This window comes from Rhagoletis zephyria, unplaced genomic scaffold (genome assembly GCF_001687245.7).
Source record: "Rhagoletis zephyria isolate East Lansing unplaced genomic scaffold, Rhagoletis_zephyria_1.1 Rzeph_scaffold_03190, whole genome shotgun sequence".
Classification (NCBI taxonomy): Eukaryota; Metazoa; Arthropoda; class Insecta; order Diptera; family Tephritidae; genus Rhagoletis; species Rhagoletis zephyria.
In genome coordinates this window covers 11233-17727 of record NW_016160273.1, presented here as the reverse complement: position 1 = coordinate 17727, position 6495 = coordinate 11233, and the positions used below count along the sequence as shown (strand labels likewise).

Genomic DNA, 6495 nt, shown 5'->3' with positions numbered 1-6495 from the left:
TTTACCAAAGGTCCTATTTCAAACTTCGAAGGCCCATATCTCGATTTCGGAGGCTAACTTCGAAAAACGGAGAAATCACTTTTTTTTCATATGACTCACAAAAAGTATATACAGTGGACGGTATTTTTATAGATAAATAACAAAAGAAATTTAGCTCGAAAAAAAAAATGTAAATGAATTAAATTAACAAATAAAAATTGTACTCACTAAAATAATTGCATAATCCTTGCCTTATTTCTTCAGCTGAGGGTTGATTGTCTCCAACTATCGTGACATATTCAGGATTTTCGAGATTTCTGTTCACTTCTTGCAATCTCTCCAACCACATGTCATTTATAGTGTCGTTCATTTCATTTAAATAATTGTGCAAGACGCAGCAGGCTCTAATAATGATGGGTGCCTTCCCAATTCGGTTGTCTAAACCTTTTCCAACACGACGGAATCGTCCTTTCAAGTGGCCAAATGCATTCTCAACTACTCTTCTGCACTTTGAAAGCTTATAATTATAGAGTTTTTGTGTTTCAGTTAAGGCCATTGAAAACGCGTATGGCTTCATTAAGGAGGTGGAAAACCGAAACGCAGAATCTCCAATAATGCATATAGGCATTTGTACTCCACCTATTTCTTTCTTACTGACCTTCAGTAATTCGTTCTCCTCCATTACTCGCTTCATTAACGATGCATTATATATCTGCGAGTCATTGCATCGTCCAGGAGCACCAATGTTCACATATAAAAACCGATATCTGAACATATATAGAAATAATTAATACATGCTTTTTAGAAAAAAACAACAGGATGAAAGTTAAATAACCTGTAATCCACTACAGCTAGTAGAACAATGGAATACCATCCTTTATAGTTGTGGTAGTCGGTTGCATCGGCTGGATTCGGCCTAACTTCGATGTGGCACCCATCTGAATATATATGTATGCACGTATATCTTTGTTTTTATATAAATTAGTTGCATTTTTAACTTTCTTACCAATTGCTCCAAGGCATTGGGGAAAGCCGAGACGGTCAAAACCATCAACACAGTCTTTTAAAGTTTGTGGAGTCGGTGGTAATTTCTTTATGTATTGCGCTGACAAAGCTTGCCAGACTTCCTCGCAAAACTCCCACAAGATTGTGCACACGGTCGATATTCCAACACCAAATAGTTCGGAAACCACTCTGTACTCTCCAGACGATCCCAGCGTAAATAGAGCTAGCGCAACGCGTTTTTGCAATGGAATCGCGTTGCGCCAGTTTGTGTCGGCTTTGTGCAGGTTTTTGAGGAAGCCACAGAGTGTTTCAAAACTAGTGCGGTTCATGCGGAAGTGCGTCTTAAAGAAATGGTCATCGTTGCAATTGCAATTAACTTCCCAGAAAGAAGACTGCCGATTCTGTAATAGAGGAAGTATCATTTATAAAAGGACAAGAACTGATTACTTATAATCTGATTTACCAATTTCCAGAGGGATCTCTGAGTAGCGTTCCTCTGCAGTAACCCGTAAAGCAATAGCTGCTGTCTTCGCAAATGTTGCAAAATTATGAAGTTTTTTTCTTTTCTTTTTTTATATAAGGCCATTGAACTTGCGTAGCTTGCCAGCACTGACTGCAAAACTTGTATATTTGCAGTATACGCAAGAAAAAGTGCGCTTAAACACTTATTGTTTTCCATTTTACCAATTTATTTTAAATAAACAAAAATTCTTTTAAGACAGCTGACAGCCACTCGTTAATCGAGCAGCTGATTGTGTGTGAAACACAAAAATCTAATACTTAATTAAAAACTTAATTGACTCAATTAATTTTCTGTCTGAAAACAGTATAAAGCCAATTGAATTGTCTATCGTCGGCAAACTCAAACGCAAACAAACGAAAACCAACATGGGTTGCCGTAGTGTGTTTGCCAGCGCTGCACAAAATGGAGTTTGTTACACTATTACACAAAACCCCGCAGGGTCGCAATTGTTTATGAAATCTATTACAATACATTTTGTGTTGTTTACATTTACCACCAAACGAACAATGAAATATTAAATGAAAAATTAGAGTAGTTTAGAATTTAGGAAATATATGATTGCTTCAGTCTCCCCTTAGGATGCTGAGATCGCCGCGATGAGGCAGCCTACTTCCGAGTCTTCCGTCGACGCCCCCGTCGGCGTATGATGTTGACACGAACCTCGCGAGGCACTTACATAAGGAGTCAGCATTGATGTGTGGTACTAAAGTTATTCGCAAATGAAAAGACAAATAATTTTTATTTGGTATAAAATACGTCTTGCCTGTTTGGCTATTTATTCAAGGAGGAAAATGTCATAATACATTTGACAGTTATGTTCTGATCTGAAGATGGTGTAAAACAAAATGAGTAATAATGTCAATGTGATAATTCTATTACGATATTTCAACTTAATTGATATTCACATTAATGAATTTACATTATTTATCTTAACACAGTCGTATTCTGTAATATAAAATCAAAAAAATATGTTCAATCCCATTTCTTTTAAACAAAATGAATGCTTTTGTATTGCTACAGTATTGGTGAGATTTTCAGCAACTATTAAATCAGTTGAAATTTTTGTAACCTTAATATTATGCTTTAAACACAATCTCTTATAAAATTATGCCTTATAGAAATGTGTTTGTTCTTAGACTAAAAGTTCCAGTTTCAGTTAAATCAACGGCTGCTTTATTGTCGCAGAAAATTTCAAGCGGTGACCAATCTCCACCAAGTATTTCCTTCTTCAATTGGCTTAGCCAAAGTGCTTCCTGAGTGGCTGCTGATAAACTCATGTACTCAGATTCCGCTGTACTCAATGCAACAGTCGGTTGCTTCTTTGTAGCCCATGATATTGCTGCACCTTGCCATAGAAATGCATACCCAGTGCATGATTTGATATCGACAAAACTCGATGCCCAGTCTGCATCGGTGTAGCCACATAATTCATCGAATTTCGTATCTAGAGCATATGTCAATTTGTAGTGCAATGTTCCCTTAAGGTAGCGCAGAATGCGCTTTACAGCTGTCCAATGAGCCTGCCCATGCTGTTGGTTAAATTGACTTACGCTTGCAACACTAAACGAGATATCTGGCCGCGTGCATTGCGCCAAATACAATACACATCCCACTGCTTCCTGATATGGCACATTCGAAACGATTTTGGTTTCTGCCATATCCTTCTTATGTTTTTGATTCGGATCGCTTGGAATTTCACGGGATCACAATGGAAGATGTTGAATTTTCGCAAAATATCTTCAATGTAGCTCTGTTGATCTAAGCTAAGTGTTCCAGCTTCACGATTGTAGTTGATGCGAATTCCCAAAACGTTAGTGGCTGCTCCCAGGTCCTTCATGTGGAAGTTCTGCTACAAAGTACATTAAAGTTCATCTTTCCACTCGTCGTTGTTATAGAAAAGTAGCAAATCGTCTACATAGACGGCAATCACAACGAGCGACTTTTCATTTCGACGCACATACTCACATGAGTCCTTTTTACATCGTACAAAGTCAGCCGCTTCCAAAACACAATTAAGCTTCATGTTCCATTGTCGGCTTGCTTGCTTTAGTCCGTAAAGCGATTTAATATGCATTCAAACGCGACCACTACCGACATCAAATACCTCTGGTTGGCGCATGTAAATAGTATCGCTGATATCACCGTGCAAAAACGCTGTCACTACGTCCATTTTCTCGATTTTCCATCCAAATTTAACAGCCATTGCCATAAAGAAACGAATAGACGTGCATCTAACGACTGGTGAGAACGTGAGATTAAAGTCGATTCCTTCACGTTGACTATACCCCTGTACCGAGGTACTTGGCTGAATAGCTACACTCACATCCTCCCTTATTTTTTTTGTTTAAGGACACTATTTCTCCTTGCATCCTACTAATATTTCACTTCCGGTCTAATGAATTTATTTTGGTACTCCATAAAATAATTATTCATTACACCCTCTGCTAGCGAAATCAGAACATTTCCATGCAACATCTGATTTACGATAACGATTTATCGATAAATTTCATTGTCTCAGCCACTTTAACTAACTTCTGCGAAAGTTTTTCTTTCTTTCCTGTACGAACGACCAAACGGAGCACATTATAACCGAGGATTCTTCCTGAGTAAAAGTACATAATTTTTTTTTAAGTCATACCTTTGTGCTTGTACTGCTACTATACATGTGTATGTAGTAATAAACAAGTTTTTTTTATAAAGTTATATTTTCGGGTGTTTCGTGTGACTCCGGATACATATTTCGTTCCGATAATCAGCGGTAAGAGTGTGGTTTTCTTAATTATTTATATAACTGAAATTATAATGTCATTAGGTGCCCAAGTAATCATACCTAGTCATAAAATTTCCGTAAGTATCTTTACTAAACGCTACAACGCTAAAATTTGTCCTGAAAAAAAAGAAGATCGTTCTTTATAAAAACCTCACACATCAAGCGAACCCTTGGTTCGACTGTTAAGCGATTCTGTGCGTTCCACATGCAACGGCACAACAAATTACGCATACACCTGTTTGGCCAGAACAGAAATAGATGATCCACTCATCCATCAAAACCTCCAGAAAATTGGTTATAAAACTTACAAATCAAACTTAAAGCGACCATTACTTTTATATAAATACGAGATATATATATATATAGGTAGAAAATTTAATCTCGTGCATACTTCTTTTTTTTATAAAAACTATAATCATAACCGCTTATATTATAATCAAACTTCGTCACTATCAGCTAGTGAGTAGCTAACTCTGATCCCAAATAATTGCACTCTCTGTAACCTTGAGATCAACCTTATCCCTTAAGTAATCTGAAAATAAATTTTTACATAGTTAAAATCAATCATAACAATAGGATTAAAAAAAGGAATTGAACTACCTAATTACATATATAGGATCTATACAAGTATGTAAATAGAACTTGATATGCAAACTTAATACTTACCTTTTCGTCACTTACTATATACCTACATACCTATGTATGTACAAATGCATTATTAGATTTTATGTACTTCTCCTTCTTCTTCGGCACCATGTGAGGAAACCACTTGGCACTGTAGAAAATTTCCATACCTTCCCCAACAAACATTCTTCTTTCTGTTAACATTTCCTTATCTAGAAACATTTTAGAGAAGTTCTGAATTAACTTTTAGTGTTTACATAAATATAGTTTAATAAGGTTTGAAAGAATATAATTTGTTTAATTTTTGGTTCATTTTTGTTATGAACCTTCCTTCCCTGGTTTACGCGCAAATTCATTCTTTGTTTTTTTCCTTCTTTTTTCTCCTTTGTTCGTGCGCTCTCTGGCTCAACCTGTACAGTAGAAGTAAAACTTATATTACCGAAATTTAAAAGTAAGTTTTTTTCTTTGCCATATTGTTAATTTTAGTCTTGAGATGCGGATATTTTGTTAAAAATATTCAATATTAAAGTAAAATTGGCAGGGATTGTACTAAAAAGGAATTACAGCACTACGATACCGGATCACTTTATAGCGAGGAGGCCTCTACGCTTCGTGGGACTGCAGTATCGACACACAATGTAAGTGCTTTGGTCATAATTTTCTTCCACCCTACTGTTTGCTTTATATATTCTTATTTTCTTTTTTTGGATTTGTCAATCCATATACAAGTATGTAAGTATATTTGTGCATACCTACCTGACTTTGGTTTAATGTTGATTAATTAAATTTTAATTGTTGGTCTGATTTCGAAGGAAGTGTAGGTGGTCCAATGGGGCCTTTTGACCATCGTAGAGGCCAAGGTAGGGCGGGTACAGAGCGGCCCAAGAGAGTTTATGGCACTGCTAGGTGATGTGGTAATAGACGTTAGGAGAGTAGATACTGTGTAGCTTATTGTTAGTTTGTACGTTCTTATCAGTGTGCAAGATATAATATTTCTTGTTAGGTCTTTAGTGTAGGGAGAAGGGGACTTGGTCCTACTATTGTGTAATGACCCCCCCCCCACAGACTGAAGCTCCGGGAACAAGCCAATGCACACGCCGCAGTGGTAGGACGCTTCCACAAGCCCTAGCTTACAGTTTCGACCAGGTTTTAATTATGTTAAGTACGCATTTAGTTTGTTTGATTACGATTAGTACAAAAAATTTTGCTGGAATCGAAGTTTCTTCAGGTTGTATGCTTAGGAATTTGTCCGCAATGGATTATGCATTTAAATGGTTATCCAACTAGTACTTTCACTTTAGATTTCAAAGCTTTTATGGCTGTGGATTTTGTTAGGTTGTTAGGAATTTAGCTGTAGTATGGCTAAATGCTTGCTAGCTTACCAACTGCTTTTTCTTTCAATTTTTATATTTAACGAGTTTTGATTTTTGTACTTTCTCAATTCCCCTTTGAGATCTTTTTCATCAATTTTTTTTTTAATTTTCTTGTTTTTTTTTTTAAATTTTCTTAAATTTTTCGGAATTTTATTGTGAAGATTTCGCACAGGGTTCGTATTTGCACACACATGTGCAGCACATCCTAACATTTTAAGCTC

General features: G+C 36.3%; 1 long non-coding RNA gene across 1 annotated transcript; it reads left to right on the top strand.

The window, feature by feature from the left end:
• Window positions 1-4075: 4075 nt before the first annotated feature.
• Window positions 4076-5601, top strand: LOC108368567 (uncharacterized). Its single transcript, XR_001848396.1, has 3 exons — window positions 4076-4265; window positions 5320-5352; window positions 5431-5601. It is a non-coding gene; the product is annotated as an uncharacterized LOC108368567 (long non-coding RNA).
• Window positions 5602-6495: the final 894 nt, after the last annotated feature.